This window comes from Protopterus annectens, chromosome 1.part1, assembly GCF_019279795.1.
Source record: "Protopterus annectens isolate FY-2018-M chromosome 1.part1, PAN1.0, whole genome shotgun sequence".
NCBI classification, from domain to species: Eukaryota; Metazoa; Chordata; order Ceratodontiformes; family Protopteridae; genus Protopterus; species Protopterus annectens.
The window spans coordinates 988,022,327-988,039,630 of NC_056726.1; positions in this window are offsets into that span (position 1 = coordinate 988,022,327).

A 17,304-nucleotide genomic window follows, 5' to 3' on the forward strand; every position below is an offset into this window, starting at 1 on the left:
GGCTCAAGCTCAGTGCCAAGAAATGTATAGTTATCCTCTTTGGGAAAAAAACATGTACCCGTGAATTACCACATAGGTGGCAGTACACTAAACACCGAAAGTGTGATAAGAGACTTAGGGACACAGGTGGACAATGGTCTCACCTTCGATAAGCACATCACCACAACAGTCAGGAAATCCTTCTATGTTTCACACCTCATCACTAAGGGCTTTTCATCCAGAAAAAAGGAGGTCATTGTCCCACTGTACTCATCCCTCATTAGACCCATTATAGAATACAATGCCCCGTTTGATATGTACCTCTCAAAACATCTGCAACAACTGGAAAGGCAGCAGAAATACCTCATTAAAAGAATCAGAGGCTTAAAGCCGAAGCCCTATGCTGACCATCTAAAAAACCTCCATCTATATTCTGTCGCATATCGTCTACTCTGAGGCAATTTATGCTTAACATACAAGGCCATGTCAAACCCAGAGCTGCTGTACATGCTACCCTTAAAGAAATCCCAATCCCTCAGAGACACACGCTCCAGGGATCTAAACCTTGTCATCACAATGAACAAAATATCCTGGAGATATAGATTCCTGATCCAGAAACTCCGCAGACTCTGGAATAGACTGCTCATACATGTCAAGCAGAACATCTCTTTGGCCTCTTCAAAAGGAACCTTGATGATTGGATGGGAGATAGGAAATTCACCCCGGGGATCATGTCAGTCACCCTGCTAGACAGGGGTGCAGGGAAGTAAATTCCGTGGGAAGAAATAGCCAGGGAATTGTTATGGCTAGGCTTGTATAGGCCCTAGGTCCGATAGCCTAGTACCAGCCTATGAAGCTATGAACCTAAACACCTTGCTCATGGGTGATTTCAACTATCCTTCTATCAAATGGGAGTCATATATGAGCACAACAAAGGGTGGCCATGGTGGTGCAGCGGTTAGCGTTGCCACCTCACAGCAAGAGGTTCTCTGGTTCAATTCTGGGCTGGGGTGCCTTCTGTGTGGAGTCTGCATGTCCTCCCTGTTGTGGGTTTCCTCCGGGTGCTCCAGTTTCCTCCCACATCATAAAGACATGCAGGAGGTGGATTGGACACTCTAAATTGGCCCTAGGTGTGAGTGTGTGTACCTTCTGTGGAAGGTTGGGCTCCGGGCTGGCAACTCAACACCGTAAAACTCCACTGCCAATCATGATGGACAGATGATCCACTGTGGTGACCCCTAACCGGGAAAAGCTGAAAGAAGAAGAAGATATGAGCACAACAAAGCTCTCCCTAAGGTTCCAGGACTTTGTTAATACAAATACTGTGAAACAGATAGTCTGCATCCCTACAAGGGGGCTCATATGTCCTAGACTTAGTACTCTGCAGCATAGGGGGTTTCTGCACTACCCCCTGTGTGTTGCCCTCCTTGGTAAGTTCTAATCATAAATCAGTCTCTTTTGAAGAACAATCATACATGACCCCCCACAAGAGCAAAAAGGATGAAACATTTCTCCAAAGCAAATTATAGCCTCCTAAGTGATGGCATAAATAGTTTCAACCCCCCCGATACCATTGTCAAGAATGAATCCTATACAGAGGTGTACACAAATGCCCTGTGTAAACACCTACACAATGTTTTGGCTGTGCCTGAACGGATCAAAACACCCTCATCACAAAAAGACAAGCCACGCTGGTGGACACCAAGCATAAATAGGTTAAACAACAACAGGAAGAAACTAATGTCTAAGAACAAGACAGAACTGACTCAGCAGAGGAAGGATACCCTCCACAGTTTGAACAAGCTGATTAGATATCTTGTAAAGTCCTCTAAAGCCAATTATGAAGCTAAACTAGCATCCCTAGCTAAGGATAATCACAAGGCATTCTTTAGCTACATCAGAAATCTAAAAGGGAAGGCCCAGCTTTATGCTGAACTAGTAGTGGACAGTACCACTCATACTGACCCTGAGGACATTGCCAACCTGCTAGCAGACAGATTTGGTGTAAACTTCACCCCCTGTCCCCACCAGACATACCCCAAAGAATATTTGTCACCAGTCCTCTACTTAGTATCTCCAAAGAGCAAGTCATAACCACACTCTCCATGGCCAAAACACAGCCTCTATGGGACCGGATAACATCCCAGACTGCCTACTAAATGGTCTAAAACAGGATCTAGTGGAACCACTAGGCACTCTCTTCAATCCCAGTCTAAGTACTGGCTTTGTCCCAGCAGAGTGGAAAACAGCAACAGTAATTCCCTTGCACAAAGAGGGTCCATCAACCGACCCTGGGAGCTGCAGACCAATAAGCCTAACCAGCCTTATCTGAAAGGCCATGGAGAGAATCATCATGGACATTATTACAAAGTCATAGGTGATCTTCAGACTCTTGACCCAACCCAATTTGGCTTCATTTCTGTATTTGGTGTCTGTCATGTATTTAATGTTTTCTGTATTTTGTGTTACTTCTGCTTTAATAGTTAATCCGTATGGAGCTTTTCTCCCCAGGCCTCCACTGAAAAAGGGCACATGCTCAGTCAGACATACACGGTCAACAAATGTAAAATAAACAACAAATGTAAAACAAAATAAAATAAATACATAAATTATTAATAATAATGAAGTGTTCTGTGAAATAAAGAAACCAGCTTGTGTTTCCATTTGTGTGACATTTGTCTGAATTTGCATTGAATACTTCCAGATTGTTGTTCCCTGAGATGCTTATTCTTCACTTATCTGGAGTTACAATGTTTAGATTCATTTGTTGTTGTTGTGTGGTCCCTCTTATCAGGCTCCTGTTTCTATTCATGCATAGTACTATTTAAATTTATTCATAGATTTAAACATATTCATAGACTCGTAATAGGCTAAATGCCCTTGTAGCCTATTTTAAGCCTACCCAATTACCCCATGTATGAATCAAACCTAGCACCTTGTATCTTTGGCTTACTTCGAGTTCACTGCTGTGAGAGAGTGAAGGCTGAAAGACCCAAAAGCCATGAAATCTATTGGTAACAATGATCTTGAATGAAGAAAAGATTGTTTCTTCTTTGTTCTTCTGAGAGCTCTTTCTTTGTGCACCTGAAAATTTAAAAAAAAAAAAAAAGCTGCAGAGGTGTTGGAGAAAACTTGCAAATTCTGTGAAACTAAATCCAGACAGTTCACTGAAAGGTCTGATAGTAAAACTAAAATTCCAAAAATGTGGCCGCATAATGCAAAGACAAGATTCACTTCAAAATACACTACTGCTGAGAAAGATTGAGGACAAAGGAAGGAATGTCTGCAACTAAGGTGGAAAGACAGCATTTCTGAAGTGATGAATAAGAATTTACATGAACTTACCAAAGCAAGTCTTGAATGACAAGTCTGGCATCCCGAATAGCCAGAGATCATGAAGAATTTAATAAATTAACTTAACAACAGCAATAAGAGAAATATTCTTTTAAAGATATGACACTCTGGATTTTCCCAAATTACATATAACAAAGTAGTTCCCATACTGAGAGCTCCTTGCTCTTGAAAAAAATTTACAGAGAAGTAGTTAAAGAAGTCAAAAATGGGATGGATAGAGCTGCACAACAGCTTCAGCTGTTTTTCATAAGTTCATAGTTATATAGGTTCATAGGCAGGTACTAGGCTATCTGCCCAAGGGCATTTATAAGCCTAGCCAGAGTGTGTCAGCTTTCGCTGCCCCATTGATTAATTAACTGAGCCTCTGTCAGGAAGAGCCAATGAAGTTATCCCAGGGGTGTATTTTCTGTTACCCATCCACTCGCCAAGGTTTCTCTTGAAGAGTGTTAGTGAGGGGCTCTGCCTAATGCAGTTAAGAATTTTGTTCCAAAGCATGGGTAGTCTCTGTGACAGGAATCTATCCCGCCAGCATGTTCTATTTATTGTTGTGGTGAGGTTTAGCTCACTAGAGCGAGTGGCTTGCAGTGACTTGGATTTCTTTAGGTGGAGCATGTCCATCAATTCTGAGTTGGACATGACTTTTTAAGTCAGGCAGAGAGCACCTCTGAGTAAGCGATATGCCACTGAGTACAGCTGGAGTTTTTCCAGTCGGGCTGCATAGGACATATGTTTGAGACCAGTAATCTTCTTGTTGAGGTACTTTTGTGTTTTTTCCAGCTGTTGGAAGTGTCTTGTGAGATACATCCCAAACGGGGCATTGTACTCTATGATGGGTCTGATGAGTGATGAGTAGAGGGATACTATAACCTCTTTATTTCTAAATGCGAACCCTTTAGTAATTAGATGGGCTACATAGAAGGATTTCCTAACTACTTTGGCAATATGATTTTCAAAGGAGACATTACTATCTACCTGGGTCCCCAGATCTCTTATTACCTCTTCTGTATTAAGGGGGCTGCCACTTATGTGGTAATTCATGGGTGTTTTGTTTTCCCAAATGGGATGACTATGCATTTTTTTGCATTTAGCTTGAGACCATGACTTTGACAGCAGGTGTCCATCTCAGTAAGGCCCTTTTGGATAATGTCCATGTCAGCCAGAGAGTCAATTATGGCTCCCAGTTTGCAGTCATCGGTGAACTTGGTTAGCCATAGTCCTCCTGTGTTTGCCTGTACTTCTAAGAAGTATATGCCAAACAGTAGGGGTCCCAGGACTGAGCCTTTTGGGGCACCACTTGTGACTGGTTTAGAGTCGGACCTGGAGCCCGCTATTCTTACCATGTGATTTCTGTCTATAAGCCAGTTGGCAACCCATCTCGTGATGTATGGGTTTATGTTCAGGCTGGTGAGTTCTTTTATAATTCCTGAGTGGGGAATGGTGTCAAAAGCTTTGGCAAGGTCAAGGTGGCCTGTGTGAATTCCCTTCCCCTCATCTATGGCCTTGGTGACTGTCTCGTAGAAGTCAACCAGGTTTAGTAGGCATGATCTGCCCTTAACAAATCCAAACTGGGTCGGGTCAAGTGTTTGCAGGTTCCCAATGTCTTTGTTAATGAGTTTCATGATGGTGCGCTCCATAGCCTTGGAGACCAGGCTTATGGGGTGATAGTTACCAGGGTCAGTTGTGGCCCCTCCTTTGTGGAGCAGAATTACCGTTGCTGTGCATCATTCTATGGGCACGTAGCCTGTGGAGAGGCTGAGGTTGAACAGTGTGTTTAGGTGGGGGGTTAGTTCGTTCTGTAGTTCGTGCAAGACGCAGCCTGGGACACCATCTGGCCCCACTGACGCTGTGCTTTTGGATTTTGAAAGGGCTGTGCATCTGTGATTTCCAGGACACTACACTTTTCCGGTATTGTTGTGGGCCCTTTTGGGGGTGAGAGGGGGGTGAAGTTTGTAACAACCACCAGAACCTTAAATCCTTGGATATAGTGGCTGTGAAGCTGTTAGTTTTTTGAATGTGCAAACAGTCCATCAAAGCTGGATCTGTGGAGACCTTTCATGGCAGGCATGGATCACTTCTCAGTAATCTGAAGACGACAGAGTATGGAAATAGGGCTTTAAGGTGATCTGTATAAGTCAGTGTGTTTATACCCTGGATTCTCCTAGTAAAGGACCTTTGTGGACATTCCAGTTGTTGCATATGTCTGGTCAAGTACACGTTGAAGGGGTATTATACTCAGTGATGAGTCTGATATGGGCTATATAAAGTGACACTGTGATTTCTTTGGACTTGTATGCCTTGCCCTTATTTATAAGCTACGCAACGTAGAATGATTTTCTTACTACCCTGACCACATGTTGGTCAAAGGTCAGATTACTGTCTGCATATGTTCCCAGATCCCTGACTAGTGAGTCAACTCCTAAGGGTGTTTTATCATTGGCTCTTATTTTCCATTATTAATTTATATTGCATTAGCAGTCAGCCATTGTTCATAGGTTCATAGGTAGGTACTAGGCTATTGGCCCCAGGGCCTATATAAGCCTAGCCAAAAGGTACCCTGGCTTTCGCCACCCAAGAAAATTATTTTCCTGTGCCACTGTCAAGCAGAGCCACAGAAGTGATCCCCGGGGTGAATTTCTTATCTCCCATCCAATCATCCAAAGATTTTTCTTGAAGAGTGCTAATGAGGAGCTTTGTTTGATATAGATAGGTAGTCTGTTCCAGACTATGGGAAGTCTCTGGGACAGGAATCTATCCCTCCAGCATGTTCTGTTTATAGTGGTGACAATGTTCTGTTCTGTTTACAGTGGTGCGACGGAGTAAAGCTGCAGTTTTTTGAGACGGTCTGCGTAGGGCATCTGTTTGAGGCCAGTAATCCTCTTTGTGAGGTATTTCTGTGGCCTTTCCAGTTGTTGGTGGATGTCTTGTGAGGTACATACCAAAAGGGGCATTGTACTCTACAATGGGTCTAATGAGTGACGAGTAGAGGTAAACAATGACCTCTTTCTTCCTGGATGAGAAACCTTTTGTGACGAGGTTTGCCATGTAGAAGGATTTCCTGACTACTGTGGCGATGTGATTATCAAAGGAGAGACTACTGTCCACCTGTGTCCCAAGGTCTCTTATCATACTTTTGGTGTTAAGTAGACTACTGTCTATGTGGTAGTTCATGGGTACAGAGTTTTTACCAAAAGGGATGATATGCACTTTTTGGCATTGAGCTTGAGGCCATGGCTTTGACACCAGGCATCTGTCTCAGCGTGGCCCTTTTGTAGGATGTCCACAACTTTTGGAGTTTGATTATGGCTCCTAGTTTGCAGTCATCTGTGAACTTGGTTAGCCAAAGACCTTCTGTGTTAGCCTGTACTTCAGAGAAGTAGATACCAAACAGGAGAGGACCCAGGACTGAACCCTGTGGTACTCCACTTTTCCTGGTCTGAAGTTGGATTTGGAGTCTGCTACTTTCACAGTGTGGGTTTTGTCAGTGAGCCAGATGGCAACCCATCTTGTGACATAGGGATTTATACCTAGTTTAGTGAGTTTATCTATAATTCCAGAGTGGGGGATGGTGTCAAAAGTCTTGGCGAGATCTAGATAGGCTGTGTGAACCACCTTACCCTCATCTATGGCTTTGGTGACTGCTTCAAAGAAGTCTATCAGGTTTAGGAAACATGATCTGCCTTTTACAAACCCAAACTGAGTGGGGTCCTGAGTTTGGAGATTACCAATGCCATTGTTTATATGTTCCATGATGATACGTTCCATAGCCTTGCAGACTAGGCTCGTTAGGCTAATGGGCTGGTAGTTTCCGGGGTCTGTAGTGGCTCCCCTTTGTGGAGTGGGATAACAGTGGCTGTGCACCATTCAGTGGGCACATAGCTTGAGGTGAGGCTATGATTGAACATGGTACTTAGGTGGGGTGCCAGTGCGTTCTGTAGTTCATGTAGAATACAGCCTGGGATGTTGTCAGGTCCCATGGATGCTGTGTTCTTGGCTTTGGATAGTGTGTTTTTTACCTGTGCAGCCATGATTACAGAAACTTTGCATTCTTCTGGTATAGAGATGGGCCCTTTAGGGGATGACAAGGGAGTAAAGTTAGCACTGAACCTATCTGCCAGGATGTTGGTAATATCAGTTGGTTCTGTATATTTAGTGTCATTGTGCTGTAACTCAGAGCAGATCTGAGTGTTGCCATTGAGATTCTTCACATAGCTATAGAATGCATTGTGGTTGTCTTTAGAGTCAGTGGCAATTTTGTTTTCATAACTAGCTTTGGAGGATTTTATGAGGGATCTCAGCTTCTTACTGAGGATGACCAGGGAGTTTCTCCAATCATGGGATTTTACTCTTTTTTGCAGCAGTTTCTTTCTTCTGTTGTAGAGTTTGTTTATGGCAGGGGACCACCAGATTGGCTTCCTTTTTTTGGAGGATAGCATCTTGGTTCTGTTAGGGATTGCACGATCCATGCACTTGTGTAAGTGCTTATAAAGTGCATTCGTGTTGGATTCAGCAGTCATACCTCTATTGTCCATCAGCATGGGTGTTGTGAAGTTTGCCACTTCTGTCTTAAGAAGCGTGAAGTTGGCTTTGGAGAATTTTTTTACTGTGGTTTCCCTAATGGGGGTGGGGGAGTGATGTGGATGTCTTGGGTGATTAGCTCGTAGTTGGATCTGACCAACGAGGAATTGACCTCTGGTGTGGAGCACCGGTTGCCCATGTTGGTAATAACCAGGTCTAGGATATTGCTGCCCCTGGTGGGGGTGTGGATAAGTTGATCCAAGGCATTGTCATTTATGAATTCCAGAAAACGTTGAGCACAAGAGTTCGTACATGAGTAGTTTTCCCATTTAATGGTAGGGTAGTTGAAATCGTCCATTATTAGGGTGTTAGGTTGTACCCTAATATTTTCCAGTGTATCAAGAAATGAGGAGTGGGAATCCTAGGGCATGGTGGGAGATCTGTAGCAAGCCACGATTTGGATTGCGGTCTTGCCCAGAGTTAGTTGCACTTGGATAATCTCGGATGCATTATGCTGAGCAACTAGCCTGGAGGTGTGGATATCTTTAATGAATATGGACACACCTCCACCTTTAGTGTTTCAGTCCAGGTTAGGTGGCCGAACAGTGTGGTATGAATTATAGAACAAATGAAAATCACAATCCTTATATACAACTTATATCACTTAATTAAAACAATTAAATCATTAAAAAAATTTTTTTAAATTAGCAGCATTTTCCAATTAAAATCCTCGTTTAATCCATTTGGATGTAAAGTTTTAAACTTCAATATATAAACTGTTTCTTTATACAATAATAACTGTTTAATTTTTAACTGATCATATTTACTATCAGGCACTTGTTCTAAAATTGTTGCCTGTAACATCTTTTCATCATTATTATGCATTTCAAAAAAATGTCGAGCAACAGGACTTTCAATTTTATTGTTAATTATGTCCCTAACATGTTCCAAGAGTCTTACCTTAAAGGCTCTCTTGCTCGACATTTTTTTGAAATGCATAATAGTGATGAAAAGATGTTACAGGCAACAATTTTAGAACAAGTGCCTGATAGTAAATATGATCAGTTAAAAATTAAACAGTTATTATTGTATAAAGAAACAGTTTATATATTGAAGTTTAAAACTTTACATCCAAATGGATTAAACGAGGATTTTAATTGGAAAATGCTGCTAATTTAAAAAAAAATTTTTAATGATTTGATTGTTTAATTGTTTTAATTAAGTGATATAAGTTGTATATAAGGATTGTGATTTTCATTTGTTCTATACTCCTGGAAGGCTGAGGCCGAGACGTCAGAGAGATAGAATTTCTACATTAAATCGTGTTTGGTGAATCCTTTTGTTGTGCTTTTTCTATTTTATCCTTTTTGCCTTCGTTGTTGCTGCTGGTTTGATGTCAACGGATTCGCTTGCACAGTTCCCACGAGTGCTGCGTGACACCATGGATGGGAGCCAGCTTTCATTAGACAATTTTGTAAGCAATGTCATGGACAGAGGTGAGCGGCAGTTATTGAATAGAACTGGCTCTGACAAGAGCAATACATTATGGGACAAATGGGAAGATGACCGGAAAAAACGCTTCCCGAATCCCTTTTGTAGTGTGGGTAGAAAGAATCTCTTGCCGGATAATGCAGAACACAAATTGTTACTAGAAAATCTAGAGAAAAAAAATGATTAAAGAAACTGCTACGTTCTTTAACATCTGTGGATTGCAAAGATATATAGACACTGAGATAACACCTAGAGGGTTAAGGGTGTTTAAAGATCCCACTACACCCTTTGACCTCTCTAAAGACTCGGATATTGTGTTCCATAAAAGATGGGTATCTGAAGCTCACAATTGTGCCACAGAATGGTTACACATCCTAATTGAACGTGATCGTTTAAAACAGAAAGAACTGTGTCTTGACATCAAGAAAATGTTCAGTGATATATCAAAATGTGTTTCTACATCCTTTTTGGATGATTTTCTTATACAGATCTATGATAAACTGAAGGATTATGAACTAACACTTATTGAAAGAAAAAAAGGCAAGTTGATTAGAGATCTACGTGACTATGAATTAAATAGAGCGTTTTTATCAAGAACCAATCGAAACAGGGGGCGCAAACACGTGAGGTTCCAACAGGAAACAGACAGGACACGTTCCTTGAATTCATCAGCGTCAGCTTCGGAGAATGGCTATACTTCCTTTGAAGATGATGGGGCTGAAACGGACTTTCCCCATCTTCCAGCGGCTGAACATCCAGAGCATTTACGGCAGAATTTTCGTGCAGACCAACCACAAACACTGAGAGACACTTCACGGCAGAAACGCCAAAGGGACTATACGGAATACACTACATCAGAGCCATCCAGGCAAGGTGGCTATAAAAGAGGTAGATGGTAGTGTTGTACCTAATATTTTGGACAATTATGTCGTAAATTTGTCAAATTATACATTTAACAATAATGAACTTTCAGTGTTAAATCTGGGTTTGAAATTTATTCCAACAGTTGTTTCTAGACTGCATGATATGCAATTGGATGTATACAGATTTAGTAGGAAGTTGTATTTAAAATACTTTTTTAGTTTAAATACTGAAAATGAGTTCAATGTTTCAGATTCAAATTCGCTAAGTCTAGATGATAGTTTTTATTCATGTATGTCAGACGAACCAGCTAATGCTTATGTGAAACTTGACACAGAGAATGTACCTTCAAATAGTAATTTTATACCTAAAGTCATGAATTATGAAGTGTCTAACTTCATTAGAATGGTGAATCATTCCATAGAAATAGGCTATCAAGAATTCATGGAAAATAAGAGTAACATTAAATATAATATGTCTCGTCAAGAGTGGAAGATTTTAATGGAACTAAGTAGGAATAATAATATTGTTTTTAAACCTGCAGACAAGGGTAATAAACTTGTTGTCCTAAATACTAGTGATTATTTTGACATGTGCATGTTACACCTTAATGATGGTAACATCTATGAAATATGTGAGATGGAGAGGTACCATGCAGCCATCTTACAATATAAAGAATTGATACAGAAAGGCTTTAGATTAGGGTATTTTGAGATGAAGGATGTTAAGAACAAATTCCAGACGGAAGGCTGTGGTATGGCGTATTTTTATTGCCTGCCCAAAATTCATAAAAATTACATCAAACCCTCTGGTCGTCCTGTAGTGTCAGGACGTAAATATTTTTTACGAAATTTAGGAATATTCTTACACAACTATTTGTCATCATATGTTAAAAAACTACCATCTTTTTTAACAGATGTGTTTGACTTTCTGAATAAAATTAGTAATATTAAATGGAAGAAAAATATGTATTGGCTGACTGTCGACGTTAAAAGCCTATATACAAATATTAGTCACGAGTTTGGCATAGAGGCCTTGAGATTGTTTTTGGGACAGTCCCCTGTCTCAGAATTTATTATTGAGTTATTGCATTTTTCTTTAACTAATAATTTTTTTGAATTTAATCACACTCTATACCATCAGAAACGAGGTACTGCCATGGGGGCTTCTTTTGCCCCCATGTATGCCAACTTGGCAATGGGACTCTTTGAGTTGGAATACATTTATAAACACAATTTTTTTCAACAACATGTTATTAGATACTATAGATATGTTGACGATTTAATTTTTCTGGTGGAAGGAGAACAGTCTTTGGCCCTACAATTTATTTCAGATTTGAAGTCTAATAGATTTTTTTTGGACTTTGATGGTCTAACCATGGGTACACGACTACCATTTCTAGATGTGATTCTTGATATCTCTAGTAGTTACAAATTAGTAACTTCAGTCAATAGGAAATTTGAAGGTCCAACATTATATGTACATGGTGACAGTGGACATGCGCCACATACTATACACTCTCTACCATATGGAGAAATGTTACGGATATTTAGACTATGTAACGAAACAACAGAATTTAAAAAAGAATTTGATTTTTTGTACAATTCTTTTTTGTTAAGAGGGTACAATATGACTATTTTGGAAGAAAACTTTAATAAACTATGTGAGTATTCCCACAACTATAATAAGAAGAATAGAACACAGGATAGGAAGTTTGGTCCTTGTATAGGCCAAAATAAACAGATACAACAAGAGGCTATTTATTTTGTTACGACTTATGGATGTTATACATCTGAATTAATTAAAATTATTTCTATGTTTTGGAAATGCTTTAGTACCTTGGATAATGTTAAATCATGGTTAAAGGTTAGTCTGAAATTTTCTTATAAAAGGGGAAGGAATATCAAAGACTTTTTAGTACGAAGTAGATTTAGCTTTCCAATAGAAATAATAACAGATAATATCAGTTATAAAGGGACTTATCAGTGTGGTAAATGCAAGGCATGCAGCTTTGTAATTTCCAGTTTTGAATACATTAATGATATTCCCTTTAGGGTAAATAATTATTTCTGTTGTAATACTGAGAGGGTTATTTATGCCTTAAAATGCCCCTGTCATAAATTTTATATAGGGGAAACCAAGAGAGCCTTTAAGGTAAGACTCTTGGAACATGTTAGGGACATAATTAACAATAAAATTGAAAGTCCTGTTGCTCGACATTTTTTTGAAATGCATAATAGTGATGAAAAGATGTTACAGGCAACAATTTTAGAACAAGTGCCTGATAGTAAATATGATCAGTTAAAAATTAAACAGTTATTATTGTATAAAGAAACAGTTTATATATTGAAGTTTAAAACTTTACATCCAAATGGATTAAACGAGGATTTTAATTGGAAAATGCTGCTAATTTAAAAAAATTTTTTTAATGATTTGATTGTTTAATTGTTTTAATTAAGTGATATAAGTTGTATATAAGGATTGTGATTTTCATTTGTTCTATACTCCTGGAAGGCTGAGGCCGAGACGTCAGAGAGATAGAATTTCTACATTAAATCGTGTTTGGTGAATCCTTTTGTTGTGCTTTTTCTATTTTATCCTTTTTGCCTTTGTTGTTGCTGCTGGTATGAATTATAGCCTGGTAATGCAGGGGTACTCTCTGGAGCCTTGAACCAAGTCTCTGTCACTGCATAGATGTCGATGTTCTCCATTTTAAGGAGTGCCTCGAGTGAGTGCATTTTGAGGTTTAGACTTCTAGCATTGAGTAGCAATACCCTCAGATTCTTCTTGCCTGTACCTGTTACGGTGATGAATTTGTCATTTCAACCTTGCCTAAAAAAGGCACTATAGGGGTGGCTAGAGCCTTAGCTAGTATCTGGAATCCCAGGGGCTACAGGTGCAGGCCATCTCTGGCAAAGCATGGTGGTTTGTTGATCATGTCATCCAAGGCAGACAGATACTGGATCTCCTTAGAATGACACCAGAAGCTTAGCCAATTGCTGAAGTCAATCATTTTGTCCTTGTACTGTGGTATCATTCTGGGTGATGGCAGGATGCTACTCAGGGCTAGGGTCATACCTACCTGGGCTACAAGATTGGACAGCTCCTCCATGTCCCTTTTGATGTAGTCCAGGGAGGTACATCTCAGGTCATTCACACCAACATGGACAATGATAGAGTCATATTTGTACTTGTTGTCTTATTCTAAGTGTCTTAGAAGCTGAGCTTCTGTGTATAAGCCAAAAATCAAACACAGTCTCATTTTTTACAAAATTATGCATCCTGGAAACATAAAGGTACAATTATTCTACTATATATAAAGTCATCTAGCTATGTAAATCAGATCTGATTGGTTCCTACATTTTTTGGTATATTTTCTTGTGTTTTCTCAAAATCATAAATTACAGCCAATAACTGAAAGAATGTTACTGTTTTCAATGCTTTTCAACAGGATTATGTGCTGTGTCTAGCTATTTGAATCAGTTTTGAGTAGGTTCAGTCATTCTTCTGAATTTTCATACCTGTTTCTCTGAACTTGAAGTTACAGCTATTAATTGAATTGGTTTTACAGTTTGCACTGTTTTCCAAGTGGTTTATGAACAGTTAAGTGGATTAATCATTATTGCTGCATTTATTTGCTATAGATTTAGTTACATTTCAAACTTACAGTAAACATCACGTTTTAGCCAGATGAGTGAGTTAGACAATGCTTGTGGAGGTTAGTCCTAGTGAGACTGGGGGATGATTGCTGCAGATCTTGAAAGATAAATACTACTGGTTAGAGATTTAGCTGTTTTTTCATTGGCTCTTTCTTTTTCTTGGTTTATTATATATTGCATGGAGCTGCACTTAGAGCAGCAGGTCTGCAATGTGCACTCCGTAGACGCAAGCACTTTTAGTTGGAATTGTTCCTAATATAACCTACTTCACTCAAATTGAATCATTAATTAGACTCCTGCTACATATAAGTCCAAGAAGTTGCACTTAGCTGCACAAAATGCAATGTCATGCACCTACCACCTTAACGTAGCTCATAGAGACCAGACACCAGTGCAGTCCCCCAGGGTTCTATGCTGAAACCTCCTCCTGGTTGGCATCTACTTTTCTGAAGTAAAAGCTCATACCATAGGGCTCTAACTGTTTAAGTTTGGAGATGACTGCAAGCTTGGAGCAGTCATTGAATCCACAAATGGCATCCCGCAGGAAGGTTTGTCCCAATTAAATAACTGTCCCAAAATCATGGACTGAAACCAAATGCCAAAAAATGCATTATTGTATCCTTTGGGATGTTATCTATCCCAGGGAATTACCATTTTAGCAATGCACCCCTAATATTTGGTTAATTTATTCAGGATTTGGGAACTTATATGACCTAACTTTTGACCAATGTGTCCATTGCTATAAGAAAGTCCTTCTATATTGCACAGCTTATAAACAAAGGTATTCTGTCCAGTTTTAGGGATGTCATTGTCCTCCTTTACTCAGCCCTCATTGGGCCAACATTGACTATAATCTTACAAAATACTAAGTGTGACCTATGTCTGGCATGCAAAACATCCTTCAACCCAGTACTGATGGATTTACTGCACATCAGCTAGTCAAAATGGCATCAAAAATACTCAGTCCAGTATATCCTCTTCTACAACATCAACAAAATGGTTTGGAGGGACAGGTATATCTTGCAGAGGATACCATTGCTCTGGAATAGATTACCCATTCATATAAAACAAAGTTCATCCTGTCCATATTCAAGAACAGCTTGGTTATATACATGGGAATCAGAATAATTATCCCAGGACTGACCCCTGTTCTACTAATGGACAGAGGCAGCTCCTAAATGCTTTATCCCATGCACTGGTCATCTCAAAGTATCTATGGTATCATCCCAGTTTTCTCATTAGGGGTAATATATAATTATCAACCATGTGATGGGTAAGGCCATTCTCTACTCAAATTGGATAGGTTAATGTGAGCACAAAAGGGGAAATTGGCTAGGCTTAAATTGGCCCATGAGGGCAGCTACCTATAAACCTATTGCATACCCTAATGATGCTACTTTGCGCAACTTCAACCACAGCTGTTATAAATAGTTCAACATTACTGTTAAGTAAGAATCCCAAACTGTTCAATCACAGTCACATATATACCCAGGTTATGCATTTACTTAAATAACCATGCATATATAACTGCACTATCTGCTCATTAACCAACAATTACCTCGGAAATTTCTATTTTATGTAATTCCTGCAACTCTCTATAAATCAATCACGTTTAACTTCATACTGGCCAATATAGAAGATCAGCCTATTTGTTTTGTCTTCTGTTGCCAACATCATAGCTTTACATACCTTAAGGCACTGTCACAACTGCCTTATGCTTAGAGATAATGAACCCCTGCTAAACATAAATAACTCTATTTGCAAGAGGTACAAATATTTAATAGATATGGAGCCCTCACACTTCCCAAAACCACAGACTGTGAGTACCACACTGACACATCTACGTAATGCCCCCACCCTGACAGATAATGTAATGTCATATGCTAACACTGTAAGGAAATCCTTACTGAAGCCTCCTACACCATAAGGATTAACTCTCAGCAAAAATCAAATTCATCACAGCGCATAATTTCCCACCTTTAACAAACATTCACTGTGTGAGACAAAAGGTCTCAATTTTATTATTATTTTTCTGTGTTTTAGTGATTGGTGACTCAGCTTCCTCACTCACTAATCTGGCAAAGACAGTGTGACAGCGAATTATTTTCTAGGTGACATCTCAGACATCTTAGGTCCTTTGGACTCTTCCACTAGACAAGCATGCAACATGGTGGTTGAACATGTGGGGGTGAATGACTTTAGGTGAGAAACACTGAGGGAGATGCAGAGAGATACTTATGAGCTCTCTGTGAATGTAACAAATGTAGATACGAACCCGATACTGAGCAAATTCTTCCTTCTCCATGAATGATGTCAAGATACATAAAAAGGTTGAATGGCTTCAGCAATTGTCTATACAATTAGTTTCATTCTAGGGAGATCCGGTATGTGTTTGTATAGAAACAGATGCTTGACAATCCTACTTGTATTGCATTAAAAAGTTTCCACATACTGGATTAAGCCCCCATTGTGCCTTTTAGGCAAAGTTTAGTTAATGCACATTCCAACATAGCAAATGTATCTATATCAAAACAGGATCAGATTAAGGCAGCTCTGCTCAGTGTCAGACGTCTAAACAACAAACTTCCCAGCCTTGAGGCACTCCTGCATTTGGAAGGCTTACGTATATATATATATATATACAACACTCCCTCCAAACCTGGATTTAGTGCTTACGATGCCTTCAAACCAAATAGCAACTAAATTTTCAAAGGTCACGTCACCTCTAGACAGATGCCAAGAGACACACAAATTGAATGCATTGAACTTTACAGTAAATGGAATCAACTATCAATTTATCACGTGTTACATAACCATTCTGTGACCCCAGAAGTCTATGTAAGATCTTTAAACATCATGGATGAACTCCACATAAATAAGAATTCCATCATTCTGGAAGACTTTAACTACCCAGCTACTGACTGGACTTCCTATACTGCCGATATGGTCAGAATGTTTTGGATCTAACAAAAAAAAATATTAAGAGGACAAAATTTTTGCTAGCCCAACCAGAGGACTAAAAATGCCCTGGTGTAACCTCTGCATAAGCTATTTAGCCTGACCCTGGGTACAGTCTCTGTCTTGAAAGAATGGCATACAGCAGTGGTGATGCCACCCCACAAATGTGGGTCTATATCACTTCGATGAAACGGCAGAAGTTCGAACACCATATGTTCAAACTTCTAACCTCGAAGTGTGAAACCATCGAAGGCTTAGAACATCGATTTTTTTTCCTAGGGAAAAAAAATCGCTGTTCCAAAAAATACACACACACAACACAAGCACACCAAAAAAACAGCAATCCACACACATACACTTAAAATCCTACATCTAACCCTACACTAAACTGCACATACACTACTATCTATCCATGTACCTTAACCCAAACCCGAACCCTAAGGTCCGTCACTATCACACACTCACCTGACCCGCTCCCTAACCCTAA